A 15292-nucleotide genomic window follows, 5' to 3' on the forward strand; every position below is an offset into this window, starting at 1 on the left:
ATGTTGATTTTATAAGAATCATAGGTAATAGGATATTTATCACCAAGAACCCTCCAGTACCTCATTCCTGCATTTAAAACACAGACTTGCTGTCTATAGTGGTACAGATCTGGCATTTCATCAAACAGCTGCTTGTTACCAGTGCAGCTTTCCCCTTGAAAATATGGTATCTGCATAGAAGAGGTTATCCTGCTTTCAAGTAGAGCTTCCCTCTGAGGATGCAAATCACACTGCTCTGTGCATCAGCACAGACACTTCAGCAGCTGCAAATGAAACAAATCCTGACTGTGGCTGAAATTATTGCCTCCAAATTCATTGCCTATTTCCAAGCAGAAAAGCAGAGAGCTTGCTTTGCCCAAAGCTGAGTGTTTACTCTTTCACCTCTCTTCTTTTCCTTCACTCAACAATGCGAATGGCTTTAAATGTTAATAAATCACAGAACATTGCAGCGTATTTGAGTATCACAGCGTGAAAAAGGAGTGAGAGTGCAATTGTACTGCTGTGCTGCTCATAACCCTGCCCTGTGCAGTGTGTCTTAAGGCACACAGTGAGTTAACTTTGCCTTGTGGTATCATTTTGGAGTTACAAGTCAGCCTCTTTGCATGAATGCTACCCACGCAACGTGGAGAACGGTCAAGCTGCAACATGCTGGAGACACCTAGACACACCTATTGGAGTCATGCTTCGCCTTCCCTTTCGTCTGTCGTTGCTTTAGCGTGCAAATATTGAATGGAAAATAACGATCAGGTACTGTATTGTTTATTTTCAAATTTTCTGTGCCAAACACAATAAACGTTCCCTGTGCTCTGAAGCGCAGAGAGTCACAGAAACAGCCTATTTGCAGCACATTTTCCTGCTGATTTGTGACTATGCCTAGCTCTATCTTTTTGCACTTCGGGCTTGTGGTGAAAACAACAGCTGCTTGCCTGCGTGTGCTGTGCTGCGGTGCTTCAGAGTTTTGTGCAGTTTAATGATGTTTGGTGCGGTATCCTTTGTTTTAACAGAGGGAAATGGGGTGGGGAGGGTCTCCAAGAGGTACCCGTGCCCTTCTTGACGAGCTGCAGATGGGAGAAGTGCCTTGGCACTGGTCTGACCGTATTGCTGGGAGCCAGGAGCTGCTGAGACACTGCTTTAGTTCTGACAGGCTTGTCTGGGTGCAGTTGGCACTGCTTTCTGTCTGTTTCCATAACCAGCTTGCTGGGAACCATCTCCTTCTCTCCTAAACCTGTTGGGCTATTGGAAAAAGAGAATTGTTACAGCAGTGTCATCGCTGTGTAACTCTAGGCTTTGCAGAAGGAAATGGATAGTACCACGGAGTCTGAGGAGAACCTCTAAGAACCAAGCCTGTACAATGAGCACCTCGTGTTTTGGAAATTCAGGTGCAGGTTTGTTGGTGGGAACTAGCCCTGCATCAGCACTGTGCTGTGTGGTTTGCGTGCTCTGGGACGCAGGGTGGCCAGGGCTGCCATGGAGCACCTCAGGCCCTGGAGCATGCCCGGAGCATGGTGTTTTGGGAGAAAAACAACTAAGTGGGAGCAAGCTGCGAGAGCTGTTTCCTTTCTAGGAACTATCAGTAGAAGCGGGAGGTGATATAACTGCCATAAGTCACGTGGTAGTAGCTGGTGCATGCTAGAAGCGTTCTCCAACCATAGTAATCATGCTTTATTTTCTTTCAAATAATAAACTGGTGTAATAAAAGATCTGCTTGCGTCCTGCAGACCCAACCTTAATTAAGGCTACTCAGCGTAAATTTACTATATGGCCATTTCCTAAGTTTACTGGCTATTCTGTACTAACTCTCCACGACAATATGTTCATCACATCATGGTTCTCTGTGTGGACGAACCCTTAGTTGAAGGGTACTTCCATGGGGAAAGGGCTCTTTAATGAAGCAAAGTTATAATGATATTCTGTGGCTGTAAGTTAAAGCTGAAGAATTCAGATCAGCAATAAGGTGTGCATTCTTGGCCACTGGAGTATTTAATATCTGAAACAATTTGCCTAAGGACGTGATGAATTCTCCCTTTGAAAATTTAAATTAAGATGGAGTTACTTTTTCTAAACAATCTGGTTCAACCAGAAGTTATGATCTTGACGCTGGAGCTACTGGGAGAGAATATGTGACCCAGGCAGTGTAAGAGTTCAGACTAGATCCTGCAAGCCTCCACATGGGTGAAATAAAATGGTTTGAATTGTGTATTAAAGCGTTACTTACCCCAGTGTTTTGGAACTTAACTAGCTGAACCTCCCCTGCACGAAAAAATGGGGATACTGTGGGAACAAATGATATTTTCTGAATTTTCTTCCACATTTCTTAGTTTTTGTTTATTCCTCCAATATCGGTTCACTGATGTTAAGTGCTCTTGACCTAAAAGGAATTGAATCGTCTTTGTAAGAGCTTTCCGACCTCCTTTCTTGTCCTGCGGTATGCTTTACTGCCTGTCTGGTAGAATAGCCGCGCTGAGGGGCAGTTTACCAGGAAGTACCCAAGGCCAAGTAATGAACTGCACAGTTCAGCAGGCCTCTTTCTATTCATTTTCCTGCAAAAAACCGTCCATATGTTTAAATATTTAAGGAATGCAAAATAAAGCGATGGTAGTGACTTTGAAGTCATAGTCAAAGGAGTACGTATATTTTTCTACTCTTCTCAGTGTAGTGCAGTGTGAGACAAGGAGTTTTATAAAAGTCACTTCCCTGGCCAGAGCAGGACTGCCTCCTCAGGAGTGTATTCCTGCCCCTGCTTCTTCCAGTCCCTAGGAAAAGAGCTGTAGCTGCGGTGTAGCTACATTCAAACCATTGCTACCTGCCTGAATGGCCCCTTGAATCCATAACCACCTGCTGATGGGTTAGGACAAGTATGGGCAGAACTGAAAACGTTTACTATATTACTGGAAATATATTTAACGGCAGGAGCTAACAATGTTATTACTACAGACATGCCAAATAGCTAGTAGCTGTTTTTTTGGTGAGAAGGAAGAGGAGAATGAGAAACTCTACCCAGCAGAACTAAGTACTCCTTCTGCACTGTAGAGCTCTACTAAATTAATCTTTTCTATTATAGCTATTTCAGGCTACTGTTAATCTTCCTTCTGACTTCTCTTTCAGTGGTAAAGATGATCTAGATGAACCCTTGTGTCTGTTTATTTCAGCTGTTTCTACAGGAAGAAGTAAAGTTTTACTTTTTACATGAAGTAAAAGAAAGGCCTGTTTACAAGATTGACTTTTCTCTGTCACTAACGATAGCAGTGAATGAACGTGTACATGAACTGTCAACTTCCAAACTTAACTGGGTTGTATGAGGATGAGGAGTCTTCTGTTAATATGCTGAAATTAGTTTAAAAAAAAGTGATTTTTTTTGAAATCTCTGTAGTGATATGATTTTAAATATATATTTGTCCTGTCAGCTGGTTTGATTAGCCCTCAAAGCGTATCCCCACAATGACCTCACTCAGACTCCCTCTTCTGTACTTTAGCAAATCATTCTAATAGATGTTGCTGGCTATTTTAACTTATGACTTTAACATCAACAGGGGAGGGTCACCAAACACCTGAATTAGCTATTTATTTCAAGTGGCGGTCTTGTGAAAAGTAGGTAATGCCCAAAGGATGAAATACTGGAAAATGATTCCTTGATTTGTTATCATGCTAAAGACAGGATCTGTCATTTTCTCAATGCTAAATTTTTCTTCATTGTGTATAGCACAGCTTCACAAATCCATATAACATTTTAGATCCCCTTGTCCAATACTCATTGAAGCCAACAGAAAAATTCATGTTTTCATTTCAGAAATGTCACACTTTGGAAAAAAAACATCTATAATAATTCTAATTTTTAAAGGAAAAGGGTGCTTTACTGAAAATTGTCTCGAAGGAAACTGCATATGTTTATTTCACAGTGTTTACTGAAAATAGACAGAGAGAAGGCTTTTCCATACAGAATTTGCCTTTACTAGCGATGAAGCACAGACCGGAAAAGCTCTGCTAGATGCTGATTCTTTGTTGGTGTTCATAGGTGGCAGCTGGGCAAATTCTTGTGTTGTTCTCTCTTGATGGCTATCATCAGCAGATAAGTGCAGGATAGCATTTTAAGATTGTAGCTCACAAGAAGACTACATACTGCAGTGGGAAGAGTACCCTTTAGTACAGCTAGGCATTGAGGTTTACACAAGGAATTTCAAAGCACACAATGGAGAACTGTGCAGCTATCTTCTTCTGGGCAGATGTTTCATATTGGCCTGAGACACAGCCTATCTTCTAAAATTCTTCATGCACTTTGTTTAGTAAATTATCTAATGAAACAAGCAGTTAATCTTTATTCTATCAGCTGTGATTCTGGCTTTGCTTTTCCAGCTTGTATTTACTCTACAGCAAATTTAAAAGTGAGTATTCTCTTCCATTTCTGCTGACAAATTCACGGTGATTTTTCACATTATAGTACCTCCAATACCTTTATATGGATACGGGCTGTTTTTGCAGGTCAGCAGTGTAACTTTTTATTCATAAAAAATGCCAATGCAGTAAAATATTTCAGTAGTCTGCTCTGGCTCAAAAGTGTCAATGTTTCCTTACAGGGATACTACCAATCTGAGAGGCTTGAAATGGATGTTAAAAGAAGAAAAAAAAAAGGCAGGCTCAATAAACTGCGGTGTACGTCTGGTGGCACACATTTTTTTCAAGGAAAAAAGATCTTTTCCTGATATTAAAAGGGGAATTCACCTCAGGAGAAACTGAATAAAGGTGGACTATTTGGGTATACCTTCCATCACATACTCAAAAGAAGAAATTGAGCCTTTTGTTTATATCCTGAAATATTGTACTGGCTTCTAAGCTGAAATAAAAAAACTCTAGATAACCAGCAAGATGATAGCATTCAGTAAGCTTCTGACAAACATGTAAAAGCCTGTATATTTGTATTCTTTCCTAGGGCAGAGCTGGAAGCAAACAATAAAAAAAGCCCACCATTAAACTTCCGGTAGAGCAAGTATGTGTGTAATGGTCAGAAACCCTAATCACAGATAGATTAGATGGTATCTTTAGGTAGCTGCTTATACTTTTGGGGGGTTTATTGTGATATTTAGAGGTCCTGGTATGCTGGATACACACAAACACCTTGTAAGAGATTGACTCGTATCAAAAGTGTTCACAGTCTCCCTAAGCTGGAGGGGGGACTGCAGAGAGTAACAGAGCTGGCGTTAGACCCCAAGTAACGTCCAGACCTTTCTGCCTGGTTGCAAAAAGGATTCCGGATTGATTGAAATGTTTTTTTTTTCGGGATGCATTTACCTTTAGCGTTGATTGAAGGCGTTATTAGTGTACAAATACTTCATCCTTCTGCAGCCATTCCTGTGAAGGAGCTTCCCATTTCAGGGTTCAGCTCAGCAGGCAGTAAAGGCTTCCTGTTTTAGCTAGCTGAGAGTGCAGACATGGGAAGGATGGTCACCAACTGGGGCATCAGGGGTGACCCTCTTGGGACCTGGCTTCCTCTGTGTCCAGGAGCTACTCGCACCTGACCTCTGCGTGTTGGTGCTCTCGCTGTGAAACACCCTGCCTTGCGGTGACACTGTGCGAGTAGCTGCAGTCATAACTCTGAGGTGCTTCCTAGCAATAGGGCCCACTCAGTAATAAACTGATGGGAGCGGACACAAGCCAGCTGAGCCTTCCCTCCCACCTGATGATATTCTGAATGGAAAATGGGCCTCAGCGAGATTAGTCCCATGGGCGCGACGCCCAGCTCTCGCATAGAAACGATTTCCACTGCTTATCTGCGAGCCCCTCTGCAATGCGGGTGAATGAAAGTCAAATATTACACTTTAAGAGACAATTATGTGTCCTTTACTTCCCTCACCCCCCTCAAAAACCAAACAGTGCTATCTAATCTAAACCACCCTAGCTCTTCCCCATCCCCTTGGACACATGCTGTGCATTACACTTGTGCAGAAATTCATTGCAGTCTGGTTCAGCAATCCCTTTGAAGTCCTTGGGAGCTTATCTGCACTCACTCCAGCAAGCAAGGGTGTGTCTCCTGGGGAGCTTGCATGTAACCGTAAAGCAAAAATTTATCCCAGAGGCCACAAGTGCCTCTGTTGTTTTGTCTGAGTATCAAGAAATCTCCAGAATTTATCCCTGCACAAAGGGCTGCATCCTGAGGCTGTTGCTTTTGCTGAGGGCCTGAGGTGCTCCTCGGGGTGGGCAAGAACATAGTGTGGGACCCATCAGCGTCCCGTGAGCACAGTCACTGCGAAGGGAGTCACACCTATTGGCTTAGCCCTGCAGATGCACTGTTTGCTGTCTGCAGTAAGGGACAAGAATGTAGCTACAGTGAAAGGCAGCTAGAGACTCCCTGTGCCCACACAAAACGCTCTCCTGGATTTAATATATCAAAATTGCCCGTGTTCTGCTGGGTTCTGCCCGGAGAATCATACAGTGTCGTAGGGGCAGCTACAGCAATTACTTTCCTGGGAAAAGAGCTTCAGAAAAGCCCTGAAAACAGTCATAGCTGCCTTTCAGTACAATTTAGCAGGTAGAAACAAAAGAGGAGCTGGCACGAGGCATTTGGCTGGCTCCCAACTGAACACCAGCAAATCCTTTCCAGATTGTCTCTGGCTTGCAGAGCAGAGCTCCAGCTCCGGTTTTAGAGCACTGTAACCTTCCAGATACTCTCCTCAGAGTGACCCTTTCACTGTGCAGACCCTCTCCCGTTCTCCTGAGCACGTCCCTGCTCCTGCCTCCCCTGCTCCTACCTCCAAGGTCCAAAGCCACCGTTCCCATGCAGCTACTGGCCTCTTTTCCTGGCCCTAAGGGTTCCTAAATTTGTGGTTACAAATGCCTTTTTTTAAAAAAGCTGGAAGATGGTTTGCTGCCACAGTGGAGTAGAAAAAAAGGCTGCCATTGATCCTTGCGTGAAAATGGCTAAGTAAGTTTATTTGTGTTGATTTAAGGCTGTTCTTGTTGCATTCTTGAAACTACTGAGGTTATCTTATAATCCATCTGAATTACAGCTTGCGGCATTTTAAGCTGATTTTCAATTGTGCTGCATTTAACTATTCTTTACCTCCTCTGCCTCCAAGATTATTTGGAAAAATATACATCAGTTTTTGGGACCCTTAAACTATAGCTTTTGAGGTGCCTCTTCATCAGAAAATTGAGACAGTCAAAGCATTTCTTGAGAACAGAAATGTTTGTGGGCTGACGAGGCTTTTGAATCTACTGAAAGGTGAATATTTTACAGCACTAGGTTTTGGCTAGAGGACGGTTCAGTCAAGCAGCACTCTTTCTGTTTATTTTTTGAATGTTTTGAGTGAATGCATGTCTCTATAGATGTTTAGAGGGTGGCAGCACTGGAGCTGGTGTTTATTTATTCACAAGATATGTATCATACAAACAGCTCCAGACTGCTTCTCCTCACTGCTCTGCTAATGTGTTCAACTCTGACCCTGACGGACCACCCTACCCGACGCTGAGAGGTAGCGCCATCTCCTCTGGCTATTTCTTTACACTGACTATTCTCTAGCGAGAATTATATTGTTATGCTTATTAGTTTTATAAAACAACAGAAAGTAGGTTCTGCCAACCATGCACTTTCTGTTAATCGAGAGGCTGTCGTAAAAAGGTTGTTTGGCTTGTGGGCCAGAACCTTAGCTGGTGTAAACTGATGTAACCTACACCAGTTGTCCCAAAGCTTTTTCTGTAGCGTCCTTTTTACTTGCTGATCAAGTCCCACACTAAAAAAAAATAAATAAATACTGCCATAGTGGCAGTGACTAACACTGAAGGACCCAGTGACATCTCTGACTGTGAACAAATTCACATTACATCTTTCTCATGACTGGAGCTCTGTGCGGCAGGCAAGAGCATGGACGCCTAGATATTGGAAGACATTGACAAATGTTGTCAATTTGTTTTTTGCCTCCAGTGAAAAGAGAATGGCCATCTCCCACTGTTCTCTCTATTAAGGGAAGAGCTCAAATGGGTAATGGGTTTGTCAGATTTTTGGATGTGAGACATAAGGAGGAATTTTGTCTTGAGCCCATTTGGTGTTCCTCTTGACATCCGAGAAAAGGAAGCTTCATTACTAAATTACATTACATTACCCTGGATGTGACATATACAAGGATCAGATAGATTTTCCTAGAGGGCAAAGCAACTGAATGTCCCTAAAGAGCTGGAATCACACCATGATCTTCCTCTGGGGTCTTTTGCAAGTCGTTTCCTCAGGAAGGTGGGGTTAATTCAATTTCTCACATCCCTTTGGGAAGTGGTCCTTGTCTAGCCTTACCCCAAAGCCAGCAGAAAGCTGGGTATCTGAGGGAGGCCAGGAGCTGATGTGTAGAAAAACTTTGTATTTCCACATCATGTCTTGGCTTTATGACAGTTTAGTGGGAGCACCCTATGAGCACTTCCCGCAGCTTCCCTTCCCCTTCTTCCCTTCTTCTACCTCTCCTTTCATCCCAGGGGGGTTCTCTGGCTTGTGGTCAGCCCCGAGCCCCAGTGCTGCATAGGAGGAGATAAGCTGCCAAGGGTCCTGTCTATGTGTGGATGCTGGGAACACAGCAGAGCTGGGAGAGTAGTGAGGAACAATCGACAGACCGTCCTCTGATTTAGAGAAACTGCAGGAAACATTTGTGTTCCCTAATGACCTTTTTTTTTTTGGGGGGCGGGGGGTAGTCCTTTTGACTGGTGTAGGAACAAACACTTGCAGTTCTCGCAGTCTTTTCTTCCTTTCTAAACAAAAGGACCAAACCTGCATTTCTGCCCTCAGTACAATTAAAAACATCCTGGACATTAGCTTGCACAGGCAACCTCCACCACTGTTACATCAGGGTTTATTTCTCTCTATATATGATTTTAAGAGACAGTGAATTTATTGCCGACTATCCCTTGTAGTTACTATTGTCTGTTTGTGGAGATAAATTAGTGTGTGTTATTTCTTCCCTGTAAACGATATTTTTTCCTGTTGAACTCTATAATTACAAATGCAGCTCCTTTGCTTTTGGCTTAATTTTTCTCTGCTTTCTCCCCCCCAGCTCCATTTTTAGTTGTACTCTGGAGATCACAGTAGTTTCTGTTTAAAATGTTTCAGCTTCTCTGTTTTCCAGAGTTTAACTGGGAGCCTGTTGCTACATGCTGAGTAGGGTGGGACTGCTGGTTCCTTCTTTTTTTCTCTCTCAGAAAATAGATTGCTGAATGTACGGCTTCAGGGAATAAAATTTACAGGACAGAAATTGCCCTGTGTTTTTCTACTGTATAGATACCTCACTGGCCGATGGTATTTCTCCCTTTACATACAGTGAAAAACCTCTTACTAGGGCAAATGCTTTCTGCAACTGAGGGGTCAACATTTCCCTTTGCTTTTCTAGTTCTTGAATTATTACTGCAGTTTCTTGGTTCTCTGCCTTGAAAACGAAACTTGCGGCTCTCTGATTCATTGCTGAATTGCTCTTATTTAGATATAATGAGACCGAATATGCCAATGAAAATTAGTCTCCTATTTAAAAAGCTTCCTTCTTCCCTCAGTAGATATATCATCTGTCACTGATCATCATTATAGGTCTCTTCAAAGGGCATGAAATATTCTGAGATCCATCCAGCCTGGAGAGGCGGGGAAAGGCGATGGGCTGTAGGAGAATCTCTCTCTTGTAAAGTGGTTGAGTGGCAAAGTGCTGTGGCAATGCCGGCAGAGTCTTGCGGGATCCCAGCCCAGGGCCATGCCGGCAGGAGGCCAGGAGCAGGAGATGCTCTTCTGTGCCCAGGCTGAGGAACGCTATGTGGGACATGGGCTAGTATAGCGGGCCCACCCCACGTGCTCCCGCACACGCTGCTTCCTCAGAGGAAGCATCATGTGGGATCTGCCGGGAGGTTTGCCTTTTTGCCTATGTTTATGCTCTTAGGACCTGATCTTCCCAAACAGTTCACGGTTGGGGCCGGGAAGCGCTACTTCTTGTTATACACAGCCAGCTGGAAGCCAGCACAGAATGAGGTCCCTGAGCGCTCGGTGTGCACTCAACACTTCACAGCTAAGGGGAAAGCGAGCAGTGCGAGGTGGGATAAGCGGTGCGCCGGCTTCACGTGCCTCTGTTCAAGCCGACGCTGGCTGGGCCGTATAACCTGGGATCCAGCCATCACCTTTCTGCAGCAGGGCTTTAGTACGACTGCTGAGTGGTTTTCTCAGTCTCAAAGCTTTTGGGCTGCTTACTCGCAGTCTTTGCATTCATGGTTATTTCAGACTGAATGAGCAACAGATCTAAGACTTTATAAACCTTGTTTATAACATTCCTTTCGCCCCCAAATACTCCTGTTACCTGCTCCTCAAACGGAAGGTCGTCAGATAATCAAGTCCTTTGGCTCTACAAGACTCTGTGTGGCGAATTAAAGAAGCAGTAACTCTAGCTAACAATAAGAGCTAACAAAAGAGTTTCCACACTTCTATGCAGATCTGCCATATTCCTTCCACTAGAGGACGGTAGCTCATGTACGCAGACATCAGTAGCCTTTTACAACAGAAGCTAGAAAAAAACAGCCCTGCCCTTCCTGTAGAAACATGTTCCTTTCTAGTGGTTTTCCCATAATGAATCCCAGTGAATATTTAACTAAGTCTCCCCTGTAATCAAGTTGCTGGCCTCCTTACTTGTATCCACAATGTAAAACATTTCCTGACCTATGGCATTTAGCAGCCCTGGAATTCTCCCGCAGTATCTGTTTCTCTGCTCAGTTGGCATCAAAAGAGCTGCATGGTTGTTACTGGATTTTCTCATCCAAGAATCGCTGATATTAATTCTGTTATCCTGTAAGAGATGGAAAGCATTTAGGACCTCAGCTTGGCCATCTAAGTCAAAAGCAGGCCTCTTCAAGTCTTGAAATGCTGCTATATGTTCCTACATATAGGAATACTCAGTGCTATATGTATGAAAATTCAGTATGGTAAATCTAGTTTTCATTTAAATTGAGCTTTCCTGTAACCCTTCCTTTGAAATATAAAAACACAAAGAAAAAACTGCGTGCACTTCTATGTCTCTGTGAGTAGGCAAAGAGGACGGTTTAGGTCTGTGTGGTGCATTGGGAATCCTTTCTATGGTAAAACCTACGACTTATTTAAGGAACTCTGTGTGTTTGAAACAAATAGCAAATCTCCATTTGTGCTGGACGTTATCTGCCTGACCATCACCTTTTTATCCTATTTTTAGACCGCAGCTTGAAAAGGTGGTTACGGAGTTAACAAATAAGGGTTGTTAAACCTTGATGATCCCCTGTTTACATGGAGGCTTTCTTGAGCAGAACACTGGCTTCCCTCCAAGGCCATCCAGTTTCTCAAGTGGAATTGTGGGTACTTTAACCACCTGCAAAGTGGATGGGAGGGCATCTCAAATTGGGGATTTGAGGGGATAAAAGACGTGGTTTCACTGATAAGGTCCCTCACAAACACTAAAGAAGGAAATTCCTGTGGAAACGGTGGTAGGAGACAGAGAAATGAAACTGTGTGCAAAGGACAGGAAGAGAAGAAAGAATATGGACTGCTTAGAGAATTCTCACTTAAAGATGCTTGATGGATGAGAAAAATGAGGCAGGGGAATACTTGTAGGCATTTAATACTTTATTACATATGTATGTTCTGTGGTAGTGGAAAGTCAAACGTGATTTTTTTTTTTTTTGAACTACTACAAAGTGACCATGTCTGTCTGAGTCTGCAGCTGGCGCTCTGAAAGAGCAAACTGTAAGTGTAAAAGCTTGGCACTCTAGCGAAGGAAGTGGGAAGCGGAAGGGGTCTGCAGGAATTCAGTAGTCTAGGACAGCCTGAACACAGGACCCTACCCGAAAAGAATAACGGAGTGCCTATGTTATGGATCTGTGCCTACTGGTTTTCTTCTACTCCCAGGGTTTAAACTGTAGCACTGACCCTGCTGTAATCCCCACTTAACACCTTCTACCCTGAGGTTGTGCCTGAAAGTCATAGCAAGCTTCCTGAGCTCTGTAGTGTCACTAGAGCAAAATCTGATCTGAGGTATCGTTGTATGGGAGGCTGCCACAACTCCCGGCTGGTCTAATTAGACAGGAGAGCTTTAGTAAAACAAACCAGCATGTATCAATCAACTGGAAACAGAAACAAAAAGTGCATGGGCCAACAAGCCAAATATCTCCAAGAGATATAATCTGTAACAGAAAGAAAAATCGTCTGTGCAGCCTTTGTCTTCTCATTTTTATAAGTCTGTCTCTGTCTTGCTGTGCCCTGCTCTCAAGGAAAAGGTTTTATTCATATGGTTTCTCTAGGGCCCTTTTTAAGGGGAATCACTGTAAAAAGATACTCTTCAATGGATACTACTTCCCCTTGCTTTGGAAAAGATATTCTCCCCAGGTAACTGCCCGTTTGCTCTTTAGGGGAGCGTGGATTAGAGTGCTGAGTACATACAGCACCAGGCTCATCTCTTGGCCCAAAAAGGTTTTAATATTCTCTTTCTTTACAAACCGTATAGTCTAGTGTGGGGAATTTGAGGCAGGTACCCTGAATATTATGAAATATTGTCATAATCTCTGCATAATCCTTTCCCAAGAATATACTTCAGGGGCCTGGAGAACAGAAAGTGTAGCAGAGCAGTCCAGTCGGACCAAATGAATATTAAGAGCTCAGAGGCCCAGTACTTGAGGCTGAAACATAGTGCCTGAGTGAATTTCGAGCCAGAGATGCTCTACCCGGAAAGGACAGTGTGTGACAATTCCTTTATGAGTGGATACATAATAAATTGAGGATTTTCTTTTATTTTGATTAATTAGTATTCAATATTTGCATTATGGAAGTGCCTGGAGGTTCCAGCTGGGATCAGTGTCTTATTGTTCTAAGCAGTGCATGAAAGCATGGTTACAGATGAGGAGCTTACCATCTAAACAGATGAAATGGCTAAAGGATGGGAGACAGGAAGTAACTATTATTCTCATTTCATAGCTGGAGAGTTTGGACATAGACAGATTAAGTGACTTTCCCCAGACTGTGTAGGAAAGCTGGCGTGGAATGGCAGACAGCATCAAATGTCCAGCATCCCACAGTGCAATACCCTAATTATAACACAGCACATTTCCTGTTTAAATGTATCTTGCAACAATGTAATAATAATAACAAAGCATTTTTGCATCTTTTCCTTAAGACGTACAATATGTGAGGAGTACCCAGAAAGGTTACATGGCTATGGGGTGTAACTATCTGAAGAGGGTGATGAACCCCAAATGCCGTTACAAAACGTTGCTTGCTACCTTAGTAGTGAAGATGATCTGTCTTTGTTCCAACTGCTTGGCAGTACTGGCTAAGGTGATTTCTCTTAGAAGATTCTGTTGTGGTGTAATAGACAGGGAGAAAAAAAATTGATAGTCCAAAGGAATGAATTTGACACAATCTATAGCTTAATGAGAAGGAGTTTTATTATTGATAAACACTCAGTAAAACTATCCCCTTGCAGGCTGGAACCTCCCTCCCGCCCCATAGATTTTGGTGCAGAAGAACTTGGTAGCCAGCTTGTTCCAGACTTAGGGGTAATTACTGGATCTACTGACATTAAAATAAAGATTTTTTATCATAGTCTTTCAATTTAGCAGCATCTTGTAGTAATACGTGGTGAAGGCTAGTGACATGAGTCTCACATGAGCTGGAGCCAGCCTTTTTATGTAAGAAAGGGTTAATATTAATTTATGTGAAGTCTTTCCCCCAAGAAATTGAGAAACAGATATATCAAATAACTTTGCTTATCATTTAAAAGAAAAATTTGACCAGATTTTCAGAAGTGTGTTTCTATGATCTGTATTTTGGCACCTTAAGAAAAGTTCAAAGCTGCCAAGAAAGGGAGCCATAAATACTTCGGGAACCAGGTAAATATTATGGCTGCCAGAGCCTGGGTTTAGGCACTTAGTTTTAGAAGAACTTAAAAAAAACCATCTTGGACAAGTATTTAATTGTACGCAGCACGGTCAAGCAAAAATTGTGGACAGACAGCTTGAATAGGGATGAAATGTTGCTTCCCATCGTCCTCCATGGAGAAGCTAAGCACTTGGTGATGTGCATGGCCAAATTAGGATCTAGAGGTTTTTTCCCCATAGCTCACAAAAGCCTTAAAGCATGCATTTTCTCTTTCTTTTGTTTTTCTTCCATATTATATTCCTATTTTTCATCAAATAGAAATATGACATGTGAGCAAGTCCAGCACCGGTAGTAGGAGAATTTGCTGCCGGCAGGTACCCTGTGGCCTACCTGTCGCATACCTTGCCATCTGTCTGCAGTGTGGCAGGAGCTGTGGCTTGTCCCTCACTGGAATTCCCACAGAGGAACAGGTTTCCATGGGACCCTGACTGCGTTAATATCTCCAGGATATAATAAAAGGTCAGAGAATCTATGCGGATCAGAACTGAGGGTTGCTCAGAAACCCTGTATTTCATTTGTTTCTAAGGTGACATTTTCCACATCATCCATGGGAATTAATTGCCCATCTCACCTTTTCTCTCAGAGGATGCAAGCCCTTTTTCTTTCTGCTTTGTTAAACTTTCATCTCCAGAAGCGCTTGAGCTGGGCTCTTGCGGATCCAACTCAGGAGCAGTCTGAAGTCAGGCACATTTCCATCTTGCCCTGAGATGCCAGGTGGAAATGAGTTAAGTCTTCACTCTCCCAGGGACAGAGCCTTGTTCTGCTGCAGAGATTTTGCTGAGCCCAGCTGTGCTTCCCCTGCAGCTGGAGCCACCTCGTTTGTACCATGCCCCCTGTTGAACATTAACTGTATCCCCGCCTGTGTGTGGAAGGGGGAACCAGGAGTCCAGCTGACAGCAGTGACAAAGAGCTGGGAATACTGAAAGATTCAATTTAACTTTCCTTCTCCTCCCCCGCTTCCATATGCTAGGGGACAGCGCTGTTCGGGGCTTTTGAAACTTGTGGTGCAAAGGAGCATTGGTGTCCTCATTTTCCTTCCTCCCTATTGATGTATCATTGCCAGGATGAAAAAGGACGTCTCAAGAGCTTTTGAAAAAATGGGTGACTACTCAAGACATTTTATAAAGGAGGAAGAATGGGAAAGAAAATAGAGCTCGGTAGGGGGTAGAAGGATTCTGAATGTGGGCCTTGTCTGTCTTTTCTTCTGCTTGAAACCTGGAGCTGTTGTTCCTATTTCAGTTCAAACTGTCACCTTTAGTTCATGATGGCTTTACTGCCCTTGCTCCTGAACCTCAACAGATTGGGGCTTATTTACCTATTCACACTCCACTGTGGAACCTCATTAATAGGCTTATTAGCCACACCATTCACGTGCAGGAGGGCTCACAAAAAAGATTC

General features: G+C 43.2%; 1 protein-coding gene across 1 annotated transcript in view; it reads left to right on the forward strand.

The window, feature by feature from the left end:
• The first annotated feature begins 661 nt into the window (after window positions 1-661).
• FGFR2 (fibroblast growth factor receptor 2) overlaps window positions 662-15292 on the forward strand; it is a 103187-nt gene continuing 88556 nt past the window's right edge. Inside the window, exon 1 of the mRNA XM_068951533.1 lies at window positions 662-747. The gene's annotated coding sequence lies outside the window, so the exon portion shown is untranslated. The remainder of the gene's footprint in view (window positions 748-15292) is intronic.

The sequence above is a fragment of the Struthio camelus genome, chromosome 7 (assembly GCF_040807025.1).
Source record: "Struthio camelus isolate bStrCam1 chromosome 7, bStrCam1.hap1, whole genome shotgun sequence".
NCBI lineage: Eukaryota > Metazoa > Chordata > Aves > Struthioniformes > Struthionidae > Struthio > Struthio camelus.